A 16,705-nucleotide genomic window follows, 5' to 3' on the forward strand; every position below is an offset into this window, starting at 1 on the left:
CAAATATAGACCTACTGCATATAGTATTAGAAAAAAGCCAAAAACACAAAATTTAACTACAACCACTGAACCATGAAAATGAGGTCAAGGTCAGATGACACCTACCAGATGAACATGTACACCTTACAATCCTTCCATACACCGAATATACTACTCCTATTGCATATAGTATCTGAGATATGGACTTGACCACCAAAACTTAACCTTGTTCACTGATCCATGAAATAAGATCGAGGTCGAGTGAAAACTGTTTGATGGACATGAAGACCTTGCAAGGTACGCATATACCAAATATAGTTAACATATTACTTATAATAAGAGAGAATTTAACATTAAATCTGAACTTTTTTTTTCAAGTAGTCACTGAACCATGAAAATCAGGTCAAGGACATTGGACATGTGACTGACGGGAACTTCGTTACATGAGGCATCCATATACAAAGTATGAAGCATCCGTCAAGCTTTTTGCGACAAAAATCGCAGGATCGACAAAAATGTCCATGCTACTTTTTATTTCATCACTGATTATATTCTATTGTTTTGTTGTTCAATTAAAGTTTGTTGATCAAACCATATTCTTGAGTCTATTTTTGTTTTGTTTTTGAAGTTTTTTGTTTTGCACATCATATTCCTGAATCTGTTGCTTTTGGATCTTTATATGTCTCGTCCCTTGCACATCTTGTTCCCGAGTCCATTAGTGTTTGTAGTCTATATTCTATCACATCAAATTAAATTCCAGAGTTGTATTTTGTGACGGAGTCTCTTTCTCTTAAAAATTGTGTTCTGTGTGATGATGTCCATCCTTCATTTTCACCTTTCCTCCAAAAAAATCCTGAATTGAACAATACATTTAAATGGAATGATAAATTCTATCACAAGGTTCTTAAATATGAAAAGGAGAATCAGTTTTCTTTTTCGCAATAATTATTCTTCATAATCAGGTTAATCATTAACAGTTTTACTTACTGCAGACATGTTCTTGATTTTATACCATTTGGTGTCCAACATTGAACAATTACAATGCAAGGCAGGTGGCAAATATTTTGTTTTAAGAATACAAAATGTTTCAAATGGTAAAACTTAGCCATTCTGTGGTTCTTGGATAATAAAAAGTTAAACCCGACAGCAAGATCAGGATCTTATTTCAGCCCTATTAGCAGATCTCATTTGATGATGGTATAATATTGTATAAATTAATCCTGAAAATATAAATCCCCAAAAATCGTCTCCCTTGAAATAAATATTTTCAGCAATGCATTTTCTCCATTTTTATCAGTATGATTGTGTTATGCACACATTTGTATATAATTAGTACGTCTTCAATTGATGATTTATTAATGAAATCAAATATCTGAGCAACTAGGCTTGTTATGTCACTATAATAAATATATAATATACTGCTAGAAATAAGGGAAATAACTGTCATCTGAATTCTTCAACAAGAAAATTTGCATACAAGGATATTTGCATAGACCGGTCTCTAAACAATGCATTTGTGTAGTGTTTTTATACTAATGCTGACTTACCTAAACATCAGGTAAATTTCTTCCCATAAAGATTTCATCCAATCATTGCTCTATTAACCTTATTTGTATTTGGCAATTTATACTCTTCAGTTTATTTCTTTCAATATATTCTAAATTTCTGCACATAAACGATACATGAAACCCTATCGAGGAATGGACATTTCATTTATAACTCCAATCTTTCTTTATGTTATTGTATTTCTCGCTACATTGATGACCTGTTGGTGACCTTCTGCTGTTTTTTCTATGGTCGGGTTGTTGTCTCTTTGACACATTCCCCATTTCCATTCTCAATTTTATCTGCTTAGTTTTTTTTATTGACCACGTTCAACATTATATTATAATATCTATTAAAAATAGTTTGAAGCTTTCCCTCCACACCAAATATAAGCAACACTCAAATGGCACTAAAATGAGTACTTAATCCTTGCTTTATAAAGCTTCAAAGTCAACTAGTTCAACAATATGGTACAAAAATAATACAAAATACAATAATAAATTGTGTCCCTGTAAGAATAATCTGCAACTTGCACTTATTATTTGAATGTGTCATGATGACATTGCTTTGCATAAAATTGACAACATATTAAAGTATTCAAGAACTGTTGCATCATAAAATGTTTTGGTTAAATCAACAATATTATTTTGTTAACTACTATTAACTTTTGAAACTCTGTTAATTTTTTGTTATTTTTTGGTTTATACTTTAAATACGTATTTTGGATAAACATCACGTTTTGGATAAACTTTAAATACGTTTTGGATAAACATCATGTAAATAAGTGTGTTGGGAAAATTGTTAATTTCTGTCATTTGATCTCTTGTGGAGAGTTGTCTTTTTGACAATCATACCACATCTTCTTTTTATAGATATTTAAGAGTTTGAAAAACAAACTGACACAAAAAGGTGTGTTATTCATATCAAAAATTATAATTGATTGAAAATGTTGTATTATAATTTAAGGCAAGGATAAGTTTTGTCATTTTATGGCACATATCACTACATTCATGTTAGAAAAGGCCCTCATATTGATATAATTCATTAAAACACCACTTTTGAAAATTTCAGTTGCAGAAAATAACTAGAGGCTTTAGAGCATGTGTCGCTCACCTTGGTCTATGTGCAAATTAAACAAAGGACACGTATGTTTTTTTTGACAAAATTGTGTTTTGGTGATGGTGATGTGTTTGTAGATCTTACTTTAACTGAACATTTTTTCTACTTACAATTATCTCTATCTATAATGAACTTAGCCCAGTTGTTAGTGGAAAATATTTTGTAAAAATTTACAGAATTTATGAAAATTGTAATAAATTGACTATAAAGGGCAATAACTCCTTAAGGGGCAGCAACCCAACAACGGGTTGCCTGAATGGTCTGAAAGTTTCAGGGCATATAGATATTCACCTAATGAACAATTCTATCTAGATTTGCTCTAAATGCTTCGGTTTCAGAGATATGAGCCAAAAGCTGCATTTTACCATATGTACACTTTTTAGCCATGGCAGCCATCTTGGTTCGCGGGCGGGGTCATCGGACACATTTTTAAAACTAAATTCCCTAATGATGATTGTGGACAGTTTGGTTAAATTTGTCTCCGTAGTTTCAGGAGAGGATTTTTGTAAAAGATTACAAAAATTTCCTTAAAATTGTAAAAAATTGACTATAAAGGACAATAACTCCTTAAGGGGTCAACTGACCATTTGTCATGTTGACTTATTCAAAGATCTTACTTTGCTGAACATTATTGATGTTTACAGTTTAACTCTTTCTATAATAAAATTCAAGATAACAAAACCCTGAAAAATTTCCTTAAAATTACCAATTCAGGGGCAGCAACCTATCAACGGATTGCCTGAATGGTCTGAAAATTTAAGGGCAGATAGATCTTCACCTAATGAACAATTTTACCCTGATTTGCTCTAAATGCTTCGGTTTCAGAGATATGAGCCAAAAGCTGCATTTTACCCTATGTACTATTTTAGCCATGGCAGCCATCTAGGTTCGTGGGCAGGGTAATCGGACACATTTTTATAAATACCCTAATGATGATTATGGACAAGTTTGGTAAAATTTGTCATTATAGTAGTTTCAGGAGAGGATTTTTGTAAAAGATTACAAAAATTTACGATTTTTTTTAATGATCATGAAAAGGAGAAATAGCGCAAATATATATCTTTATAAGTATATTCTGACAATGTTTTTTTTTATCTGTTTTAAATTTAAAGGGGCACTAGCTGTCAAAATCATGTTCACCGATTTCATCAAAATTCACATATATGATATATAACACACTTAAACGAATATTCAAATTAAAAAAAGTCCAAAAAAATCATTTAACAATGCATGGCTCGTTATAATGCATCACCATCTCGTACGGATTTTGTACCGGACGGCATCTCATTAAAGTTCATCATGACCTCCGAAATTTGCCTATTTGACTGGTGACCCCGAAAGATATATAAACAGAAATGGATTCTGAGGTAAGCACGTGTATAACATCTTGATGGTTTTGCTTATTCCGTTTTATATCATATCTTAAATAACAAATACTTTCGGGAAATTTCCTGAATCTTCACTTAACCATCATCACAATATTTTTGCCATAAAACACTGCCGTTTTCCATCATGGGAAGGCAAAACTTTAATAAAATTGTTGATTGGGGCGCTATAAAGGGATTTCCTTTTCCCGATCGAAAAATATACAAATGCTATATATAATTATAAACAAACATGTTTTACCTGTTGATTGTTTTATACAATAAGCTTTTCTTCAAATGAGTGTAACTTTCATAAAAAAGCACTATTATTAATGTTATATTTTATAAATAATTTGTTGTAGGCCTATCTATTTTTCATATTGTATTCTATATCCAGTTTAGATATGTAAATTAAGTTATCCATCATGATGCTAAGAATTTGCGGTTAAATGGGGAGGCGTATACCCCCTTTGGTCACACAAAAAATATGTACATATATACGTATATATATAGGTCTAAATTAAATTTACAAAATGTTCTACTTGCTTCCGCTCGACGCTATATGTTATCGATCATAGGAAATTAAATTTGTTTTCAACCATTTTTTCATTCTATTTAGAGCTCTACAAACGATTCTATAAAAAAATATTCAACGGGGCAGTGGCGGATCCAGAAATTTTCATAAGTGGGGGCCCACTGACTGACCTAAGAGGGGGCCCGCTCCAGTCACGCTTCAGTGATTCCCTATATAAGCAACCAAATTTTTTCCCAAAAAGGGGGGGCCCGGGCCCCCTGGGCCCCCCCCCCTAAATCCGCCTATGCGGGGTGATATGTATGAAGGGGATGGTGTTCCATGCATTTGTCCTTTGGTTTCTACAACAGCTCGTAGGCCTTTTTTTAATAAAAAAAAATATAGTCGTACCTTTTTTCTTTATGAAAATGCGGGTTTTTTTTACTGTGGGATCTCTTAAACTACTCCTAAACTACTTCCTCAAATTTGTACACTTTTTTAGTGCACATAATTACAATTTAAAAAATCTTTATTATAATCTTTATCAAATACAAGTTATGCCCACTCACATTTTGGATGTTTCCTTTCAAAATATTTGCCTTTGCTTCATTGGGAGGTTGCCCATTTTATATCCGCTTTTTAAAATCATGGACCCATTTTACACTCTATTGAAACTTATTATTTCAAAAAGCAAGAAAACGTTATTGTTTTTTACAGCTTATTTCCACAAGAGTGCACACACTGAAATGTCTCGCCTTCTTTACTAATCATTGATATTATGTTGATAGTCCTAAGTATAAAGCTTTATTACAACTGTCACATAAACTTAACATTAACCAAGTAGCTAAACAAAGACCAATGAACCATGAAAATGAGGTCAAGGTCAGATGAACCATGCCAGGCAGACATGTACAGCTAACAAAGCTTCCATACAACAAATATAGTTGACCTATTACTTATTATAGTTTAAGAAAAATAGACCAAAACACAAAAACTTAACACTGTGCAATGAACCGTGCAATTGAGGTCATGGTCAAATAAATCTGCGGGACTGACATATAGATCATAATATATTTCCATACACCAAATATAGCTGACCTTTGGCATATAAAATTACATAAAAAGACCAAAACTTAAAAACTTAACTTTGACCACTGAACCATGAAAATGAGGTCAAGGTCAGATGACATCTGCCCGCTAGACATGTACACCTTACAATCATTCCATACAACAAATATAGTAGACCTATTGCATAAAGTATGAGAAAAACAGACCAAAACACAAAAACTTAACTATAACCACTGAACCATGAAAATGAGGTCAAGGTCAGATGACACCTGCCAGTTGGACATGTACACCTTCCAGTCCTTCCATACACCAAATATACTAGCCCTATTGCTTATAGTATCTGAGATATGGACTTGACCACCAAAACTTAACCTTGTTCACTGATCCATGAAATGAGGTCGAGGTCAAGTGAAAACTGTCTGACGGGCATGAGGACCTTGCAAGGTACGCACATACCAAATATAGTTATCCTTTTACTTATAATAAGAGAGAATTCAACATTACAAAAATTCTGAACTTTTTTTTCAAGTGGTCACTGAACCATGAAAATGAGGTCAAGGACATTGGACATGTGACTGACGGAAACTTCGTAACATGAGGCATCTATATACAAAGTATGAAGCATCCAGGTCTTTCACCTTCTAAAATATAAACCTTTTAAGAAGTTAGCTAACGCCGCCGCCGTAGCCGCCGCCGCCGCCGGATCACTATCCCTATGTCGAGCTTTCTGCAACAAAAGTTGCAGGCTCGACAAAAAGCACGTAGAGCAAGACTTTGGTTAGCTTGCTTGCTTTGTTTGTATATTTTACAATTGTAATTGGGATAATGTCCAATCATATCATTACATAGTATACAGGTTTAATATGCCTATATATATTGTTTAAAGATGTAAATATTACAAAGCTTAGGTTAATGTTGGTTCAAACAAAACAAGCAATCCAACCAAAGTTTAACTCTACAAGCATTAGGAAATTAACTGTAATCATAAATATTAACACAATTTGGACATTTTTTACATATTCTCTTTATCAGTGGGGGGATGCTATTTTATATCCAAAAATCATCCACTACGGATGATTTTTGGATACGAACAATAAAAAATTCATCTGTCCTTATATTATCTCGAAACCTCCTTACAATCTTAAACATATTATAGTAAACTGTTCTGTTTATTTCCTTTTTTTTTTTCTTGCTCATGGCTTGACCCATTATTTTAGAGAACTTCGCTTGTAGTACCTGCAGCTAACTGTTAAATATTTATTTTTCATAAAAGAACACTGACAATTCGGAAATACTTCCGACTACAAATAGCCGAGGCCGAGGCCGAGGCCGAGGCAGAGGCAGAGGCGGCAGACAAAGGGGAACGGGTAGAGGGAGAGGAGTCCGACAAGGTGGGGCAGTTGCAGAAGTGACAGATGGCCAGTCAAGACCTGTGAGAGGTCGAGGTCGAGGTCATGGTCGAAAGGTTAGAGGTCGAAGAAGTGTGGGAAGTGGCGAGGCGGCACCAAACGTAGCTGATGCAGGACCTACCAGAGAAGCATTAGTGCAAGTAGGAATATAGTGTGCTCTCATAATATAAATTTTAGAAAAATATGTTTCAGATCCAATAGTTCCTTATAGTATAGAAAGTTCCGCCCTAGATTTGATTTCCTTTATATGCATTTTCTTGTGGAACTTAGCTTGTATCAATAAGTTTTTAGAATCATATATATCAGAAACTGTCATGACAAGACCGCACTAAAGGCACCTTAGTTGTAATGAGATGGTGATTGTGATCATCCTTAAATGTACTCTAATGCCAAAATAATATAAAAATACGATGTAGTATTATCGCCATTGATACAACTCTCCACTAGATACCAATGACGCAGAGGTCAACAACTAAAAAAAATGTTGCCCGTACGGCTTTTAATAATGAGCAAAACCAATGCTTTATAGTTAGTTATCTCATAGTTAATAGGCCCTTACTTGACAAATGTTAAACAATTCTAACGAAAAAACTAAGCATATGATTTATGTATAAAACAAATATCATAAACAAGAAACGACTTGTACTTATACGAGATTCACTGTCCCTCTGGTATCTGTCATCTCTCTGTTTTAACTACAGGTCCTGTATTTGTACAGGCACATACAGAATATGACGGGGTTCAAGGAAATTGCTGGATCCAAGCCATCACTTTTAAATAAATCATTGGTTTAACAATAAAACAAACAAAGAAATAGCTTTGATAAGTTCTCAGTTTTTCAGTATATTTTATTTACCTTTTCTTCAACTGTATTTTTCTAATACTTCTGCATGTTGAATTTCATTTCAATATTTACCACTGGACGTTAAATAACACACTATCAATCAATCATTTTCATTATTTTATGTTGAAGGTCGTGTATCAATGCAGTGTTTTGCTTAGATATTATATATGTATTTCTTGGACAAAAAAATATTTGCTAAGAAAATAAGAATATATCAATTATAAAGGTATTTCTTGTATTTTGCTGTGACATTCATTATTAAAAAATTATGCTTGATCTTTCACTTTAAAAAAATCTTTTTTCTAGGAACATCTGAATAACATTTCAAATGATGAGGATATATCATAGGCAACCATCCATTATTTTGGACATTATTGATGTAAGGGACGCTGGAAATGGCAGTCCAGAAATACCACCAAACAGAGAGGTTCCGTCATGGTGCAAATGTAGTTTTTGCCGAGAAATGCCCAATGCAATTGAAAAAGTGTGCTGCAAGCAGACACCAGTCAACTGTCACTCCCAACTAAGGGTTAGTGTTTCACCATAAATAAAATTTTAAAAAATATTCTTATTATTATGATTGAAAGAATATTTTGTGTGGTTATTGAAATAGCTAAGAAAATGTGTTGTTTTTTTATGTTTGTCTTGCCTGCCTGGTTGTTGTCCATTTTTTTTTAGACTAGTATAGATCTTAGACAATAGTGGTTAATGTGAACTTTTGTATAAATTGTATATTTCTGACCTTGTGCAAGCATAACAATTTGGAGTACAATTATTGTACTAACAATATTCAACCATCAAAATACTGGATTTTGTGTTTAGATAAATATTCTCTACTTCTCAATAAGAAAGGCTTACTTTTATTCTCCATTTTAATATATATGAAATTATCACTGTCATTCATTTGTAGGAGTTTAACACCGTGGTGTTAGATGAGCTGGTCCTGGAGGTTGCCAGGCGAATGAGGGAGGACCTGATGATTGATCCTCATGATGACAATTTCAACAGAGGGAATAGGCATGCTGCATATAGGCAGTATGTCCTATGGATCCATGGTTACCTTGGAGCAGGCAACAGGCGGGTTATACCAAGCTGTGTTGTTTGGAAGATAAGGGAGAAATACCCTGATCCAGTTGGGCAATATGTTGGATTTGAACCTGGTCGACTTGGCTAAAATATTTTTATTTATTTGAATACAATTTTCATTCCTGAATTGTTATTTCTTTACTGAACAATCAACTCATGACAAGAACAACTAGATATCATTGAGATGGGAGCCATCTCTGTGGGCCCCGCTGTGAATAATGTGCATTAAAAAATTGTATCTTTACCATAGGACATGGGTTTGTCAACTGAAACCAAAGTTTTTGACCTTGACCTTTGACCTAGGAAGTTGTACATAAATTATGACACACCCTTTGGTGTTGGTTTGTAAACATGTCAAGTATAAACTTTGAAATGATAACGGTTCTCAAGATATAGAGCGGACACAATCTTTACCTTAGGACACGGGGTTGTCAACTGAAACCAAAGTTTTTGACCTTGAACTTTGCCCTAGGAAGTCGTTCATAAATTATGACACACCCTCTGGTGTTGGTTCATATACAAGTCAAGTATAAACTTTAAAATCATAACGGTTCTCAAGATATAAAGCGGACACGATCTACACCACAGGACACAGGGTTGTCAACTGAAACCAAAGTTTTTTTACCTTGACCTTTGACCTAGGAAGTTGAACATACATCATGACACGCCCTCTGGTGGTGGTTAATAAACATGTAAAGTATGAAATCATAATGGTTCTCTAGATATGGAGCGGACACAAAGTGTTACGATGGACGGACGGACGGATGGACGGACAGACTGATCACTATAGGGCGACGAGCCTAAAGGCGGGGCCCTAATTAAACATGACAGACAATACAATATGGTAAAAATTATTATTACTTATTATTTATCATGGATGTTACAGTTCACAAATACTATAATTAAACACAGATCATTGATGATACAACTATGGCAGGTAAACCATGAACAAAATGTAGTATTGCATTATCTCAAAGTTCATAACAAATTGAAAATAAACTGCTTTACTAAGCACAGCTGGATACACCCTGAAAGTTCCAACCCTGAACAGTTGGGTCGAAAATGGACACAATATTCAAGTTTGATTCCGGTCCTAATTTGGATTGATATTAGATATTTTTAATATGTTTCTGAATAAATGTACTGAAAGAGCTTGAAATTGGTTATAAGAATTGAAATTACATGCAATTAAAGATTTCTTGCTGTTGTGCAATACACTGTGCTGGTGCGCAATATTTAGTTAATTTGTTTTCAAACTATAAAGTTAAATTAATTCTCAATTTTATACTATTAGAAATTCATGAAAATCAAATTGAAACTTTCATCAGTAGATATATACAATTCCCTAAAGTTTCATGGAAATGCTGACAGCATGTTTGAGTTATCAGAAAACTCTATAATCCCACCTTTTTCAATGAATAAAACTCCATTACTCAGAAATGATGAATTTAAAATTTACAAAATTCTAAAGGGAGCTTACTTCATTAGATATATAAAATTCACCAAATTTTAATAATAACTGCCAAAAACATTTCTTAGATTTTGTCTGAATAATGGAAAATCACCCTTTTTATGAATAAAACCCTATAATTTGCAAACGTAAAATCTAAAATTTATAAAAAACAAAATGGACCTGACATCAATAGACATAAACAATTCACCAAGTGTTATCAGATGAATTCTTGAAGACATCATTTTAATTAATTGTTCAAAGGACTGTACATATAGTCAATAGTTTTGTCAGGGTCTTCTTTGTTCGACCTTGCTTTTTGTTCAAGGGCAATTTGTTGTGTTGGAGGTGGAGGAATTGGAGCAATGTTCCTCTTAATTCTTCTAGGATCATCAGCCTCCAACACAACATTCCTGTTCATCCCAACTTCATCATTCAAGCGTGCAGTTAAAATACTGTGAATAACATCCGAAAGATGTGGATATTTATCTTTTCTTTTCTTTTATCTCCTGAACAGACCATCTTGAAGATTTCTTGTTGAAACCTCTCCTCCATCTGAAGATAAAATCATTAAATATAATTCCTTATCTTAGTGCAAATTACTACATAAGGTTTAACAAGAGTGCACACCTAAAGTGTCTCATTTTCTTTACTAATAATTGATATTATGTTGAAAGTCCTAAATATAAATCTTTACTACAACCAGCACATAAACATGACAATAAAATGAGGTCAAGGTCATATAAACCAAACAAAAAATATGGGTACACCTTATAATCATTCAAACACAAATATAGCCGACTTATTGTTTATAGTTAATTAGAAACAGACTTAACCAGAGACATATATACACATATATGTCTCTGACTTAACCAAGAAAACTAATCATTGACCAATGAACCATGAAAACTACTACCAATTGGAAATTTACACTTTACAGTTCTTCCATACAATGATTTTACTAGACCTATAATTGTTTATAGTATCTGAGATATGCACTTGACTAACAAAACTTAATCTTGTTCAAAGATTCATGAAATGAGGTTGAGGTCAAGTGAAAATTGTCTTACAAGGATGAGGACCTTGTAAGGTATGCACCGACCAAATACAGTTAATATACTATTACTCATAATAAGAGAGAAATTAACATAACAAAAAAGATATCTTTTTTAAGTTATCACTGAACCATGATAATGAGGACAATGGACAAGTGTCAGACAAGTAACCTTGTAATGTAAGACATCTTTATACAAAGTATAAAGTATCCAGGTCTTTCACCTTCTTAAATATAAAGGTTTAAAGTAATACTAGAACACACCCGCGAAATCGCGGTCATTCAGAGCGTAGTTTAAAGTATGTAAAGTGTTGTTGGAAGAATTTTGTAAAATGTTGAATGACTGGAGAATTTCAGCAAAAGTATAATAAGTCATAGGTCATTATTTCCAAAATTCCCAATTTTTGGTTTTCTACCAATTTCAATATGAACATACATTTAGTATGTTATGAACATTTAAGTAAGGAGCCTGTAATTCAGTGGTTGTCGTTTGTTTATGTGTTACATATTCGGTTTTCATTTATTTTTTGTGCATAAATAAGGCCGCTAGTTTTCTGGTTTGAATTGTTTTACATTGTCAGTTCGGGGCCTTTTAAAGCTGAGTATGGGGTATGGGCTTTGCTCGTTGTTGAAGGTCGTACGGTGACCTATAGTTGTTGATTTCTGTGTCTTATTGGTCTCTTGTTGAGAGTTGTCTCAACATGGCAATCATACCACATCTTCTTTTTTTTTTGTAATCAATGAATTATTTAAAAGATTTAATGACTGGAGAATTTTAGAAAAGGTGTCAAAAGTTCACATGAATATTTTTAGCGCTTATCTGTATATTATGAACATTCATTACAGTAACTATATAAATATAGTGTATTTACTTTCAATTCTAAGTTTACTAACCGATTCATGGTGGTCATTGGTATAGTATACACACGTGAGTATACAGACTCTCTCTATTTAATAAACTCTGTGACCGCCGTAGATAGTAAATTCTAAGTTTACTAATCGATTCATGCGGGTCATTGATATGGTATACAGACTCTCTCTATTTAATAAACTCTGTGACCGCCGTAGATAGTAAACTTGAAAATGATAGCAGATAGAATTCTGAAAATACACTTTATTCTTTGTATATGTAAATTATACAGAAAAACGCAAACCGGAAGTCTAATCTGACTTAAAATTTCGTCCAATGACGGGACAATATCCGGATGCCTTTTTTCTTGTTTTTCTCCCAAAATAACTCAATCTGAATAATCATATGAATGGATGACAAATGCGACTATGCACTGTACCTATAGGACACAGAGGCGTGTTGATTAATTTATTGTGGAAAGAAGAGAAGCGACACCCAAAATGAGGTCTTCTCGTTTAATAGTATAGAAGCCAATGCCAACGATGCAGAACCACTATCCCTATGTCAAGCTTTCTGCAACAAAAGTCCGACGCTGAACAAAAATTAGTGGTATTATAGCCACCTAGACTAGTATCCACCAATTTACAAGGACACAGATGTAAATTGTCAATATGTAGAAATGCATTGTATAACTATTGTTGATGTGACTTTAAGTATATTTTCACCCTAACACACAATATCAACCACATATTTAAAAAATATATTGTCTTTTTATAATTTCTGTGATCTCAAAATATATATATACCAATTTGTGGCTTTGACCAAGAATTGACAGATCAAATAACACATTTTCTTGGTTTATTTTTTGGAATAAATACCTTGGAGTTCCATCATCTTTTGTAAGAGAAGGTCTACCAACATGGATGTTATGATCCAAATCAGCTAACCGATTTCTAACTCGGTACACAGGTGGAGTATAGGCATGTCTTTTTGAAGTATAAGCTAAAATAAGGTTTTGGAATGATTCCAAATCTGAGGTGCTCCTGGAAAAAAAAATTTGTGACAATATTGTCAATTGGAATGTAACCCCATTAATATGTTGAACATAAAGTAATTATAAGACTACAAAATGTTTAGTTGTCTTTTCCATTTTCAAAAAGCATAGAAACCAAAAACAGTGGAAGATTATACTACAGAAAAAAATAAACTTGCCATAATGGGTCTGCATATTCATTATCTGATATATTTTGGTTAACCTAAGTTCTGTAAAGCACAGTTGTGGCCTAAGAGCAATTACTAACACAGAGTTAAAGACTGACCCAACATTTTTATACAGCTGAGCACACCACCAGTTTTTTATGTATCTGCATACCAAATTTTATCAACCCAAGTTCAATGGTACAAAAGCAATGTGCCATATTAGAATCTGGAGGAATAGACATACAGACAATCACACAACGTTCACATGGTTCATACCCCCTTACTTTATTGGCAGGGGCATAAATATACAATATAATATTCCTAGATTTACACAATTATTTATAAGTACTGTTTTTTATGTTAGAATGTTTAATAATGATCAAATGAAATTCACACATACCTGCAATTCAAATAGTAAGGTATGTTTTTAATGAGCCTGGCATCCATAACAATGCTTCGTAAGGCTTTATGAGCATCTGATCATTTTTCCATATATGATTTTTCCCTTTCTTCAGGCAATGGTCCATGGTTGCATTTGTTGTTGTGAAATGTGTCATCATAGGACAATATCCAGTTGTGCTCATTTACCACATGGTGTAAAATTCCAAACCAAGTGCACTGAAATAATTTTATAAACTATTGTAGATGATTCAAAACTACAGATTAACCATTATACAATTGTTTAATACTTTAAAACCAAACTTTAATCAGAAGAAACTTAAGTAGAAATAATGTAAATGAACAATAACATGCAATTGAGCTATTTTAAATTTTAAGAGGAAAAAAATATTGGGTATACATGATGGAGACAGCAACCAAACACAAAAATCATGCACTAAATACAAATAGATGGCAACATACAGTAATGTACATTGATACACAATGTAGTTGTCAATACTTTTGATAGAATCAAACAATAATTTAAATAACACTCCAATCTTTGTTTCATACGTATTTGATGGAATTGCTGTAATAAGTTTTAGTTGTTTTTCAGAACCAGATAGATTTTATAAGTGGTAAACTAACCTTAAATTCACCAAGGCTTTTACTAACAGATGCACAATGCCAATAATGATTTATAATTTCTCTTGTCCACTCTAATAATGGTTTGTTTTTCTTCCCTTTTTCCTGAGACATCTGAAAGTATAAAGCATTAATCATAAATCTATAAAGAATTCAAGGATTACAAGATTAAACATTTGCTTCAGGTTAATTTCTGATATATGTAAATTTAGTAAGATTTTTAACATGTCTAGTTTTGTTATTATATGGAAAACAGAATTTTACTCTTGTATGTTATACTCAATATATATCAGTATATTATACAATGTTAAATCTGATTTAAAGATAAATTGAAAGCCATATTAGGTTTTAAAACAATTGTCTTTTATAAAGTTATACATGTAGTAATTTATTTGATTTACATTAAATAAATGTTGAATGTATGCCACCACTTGCATATAACATTATAAATGGAAATAACTTAATATTAAGAACTTTAAAATTAAAGATAGCTGAATTTGTACTTCATATGAGTTCTGTGGTTAATTAGTTTCATAACATTTAGTTGATTCAAACTTAAGTTAGACAAGGGTAAAACTTAAATGTCCCCTCTGACAATATATATACAATATTAAATGCAAACCTTTAAAATCTTTTTTCCAATATTCTTTGTGCCATGCCAAATGTCAAAAGAGTGTTTAATATTAGCATACTGTGTTTTTTCTGGAAAATAAATATGTTTTTTTAATCAATATTAACATATTGAACAATGTTAAAGCATTTAGGTCATGTAGGTGACATAAGTCTTCATTCCTTTTTTTAACTTAATTTGGTGAGAAGTTAATTGACTGTATCACTAGCCTGTCAAAAGTTAGTATTTGTAGTAATCACTGTGCATGTAGCATGTGCATTTAACTCCCAATATAAATTGAATAGTATTGTTAGTTATCCTGCCTTAGATCAGACTCCTTGATCCTTTCTTGGCACATCACATTCATCATCAAGTTAAATTTTATATTGATAAAAGTGCAATTTAATTTGGTGTACTTACTCATCAATGCTCCAATCTGTGGGTGTGCATCAGTTACAACTTCTTTAATATTTAACCCAGCATCTGTCATTATCTTCAAACCTTTTTCAAAACAGCCGTTCTCCAGACTAGTACTTTTGCCCTCAGTCATCCTTTTGTCCATAGTTATAATACATAATATCCTCTTTGTTTCCATCTCCATAAATGTATAAGTGCAGTATTGTGCACAATGACCTGGGCTATCCATCCTACCATCCCCTGAAAAATAAATCACAAATCAGTTAAAGAAGACCAGTACCAGAAACAAATGAAAATATGGATATACATGTAATCTTATTAATTGTTTCAATAAACTTATTATAATTTGTTCCTATTAAATATTATGAAAAGGAAACTAAATATAGTATGCATTTGCCATCGGTTTTGACTTTTAGTTATATATAAAATATTTTTATATCCATTGATGCTGAGTGTCAACACTTAGGGAGCTACCATTTGATTTTTATGGGGGGGCTAGGAGGAAAAATTTTGTCCTGCATTTTTTTTTAGCTGTAATCTCTGTCCTGCCTTTTTATTTTTCACTCTGTTCGGTCCTGCCTTTTTTTTTTTAGTTTATCCTGACTTTTTTTTACCTAAATTGTCGTCCTGACTTTTTTTTTTTTGCAAGTGTCTCATCCTGCCTTTTTTTTTTACTCGAAACTCCTGTCCTGCCTATTTTTTTCAAATTTCATCCTAGCCCCCCCCATAAAAATTAAATGGTAGCTCCCTTACATATCATTCATATCTTGTCTCTATATCCCTTGACATTTGATGGATTGCTGTCTCATTTGTAATTTCACCACATCTTCTTTAGTCTCTATCATTATTCACAGGCCAGTGAAAATTTTGTAAAGAAATAGCCAAATCATAATCCATATAAAGTTATAGAAATTGTACAGACTATAACAGTCTTGCAATATATAAGTCAAATGCTTGTTTAAAGACAGTTGTGACTTATATATATATATATGTCAAAGTCTGTCAAACTAATATATTTACCCAGTACTACAACTTTTTTTCCTTGAAACTCTGTATAAATATCATCAAGATGCTTCTGCCAAAACTTGTCAATTGATGGTACAATGTATGATCTCTGCATTTTATGAAATGTGGAAGAACTCACTATCATAAGGAGGGCCGCCCAGTATTTTGCAA

The 16,705-nt window shown here is 32.7% G+C and overlaps 2 long non-coding RNA genes and 1 pseudogene across 2 annotated transcripts in view; 1 reads left to right on the forward strand and 2 right to left on the reverse strand.

Annotated features, from left to right (window-relative positions):
- Nucleotides 1-495: 495 nt before the first annotated feature.
- The window catches only part of LOC143049934 (uncharacterized), a 46,647-nt gene continuing 30,437 nt past the window's right edge, over nucleotides 496-16,705 (reverse strand). Inside the window, exon 3 of the long non-coding RNA XR_012970368.1 lies at nucleotides 496-832. This is a non-coding gene — a long non-coding RNA (uncharacterized LOC143049934). The remainder of the gene's footprint in view (nucleotides 833-16,705) is intronic.
- Nucleotides 6,915-8,882, forward strand: LOC143049933 (uncharacterized). Its single transcript, XR_012970367.1, has 3 exons — nucleotides 6,915-7,135; nucleotides 8,146-8,368; nucleotides 8,750-8,882. It is a non-coding gene; the product is annotated as an uncharacterized LOC143049933 (long non-coding RNA).
- Nucleotides 9,766-16,670, reverse strand: LOC143049931 (uncharacterized; annotated as a pseudogene).

This window comes from Mytilus galloprovincialis, chromosome 10 (genome assembly GCF_965363235.1).
Source record: "Mytilus galloprovincialis chromosome 10, xbMytGall1.hap1.1, whole genome shotgun sequence".
Taxonomy (NCBI): domain Eukaryota; kingdom Metazoa; phylum Mollusca; class Bivalvia; order Mytilida; family Mytilidae; genus Mytilus; species Mytilus galloprovincialis.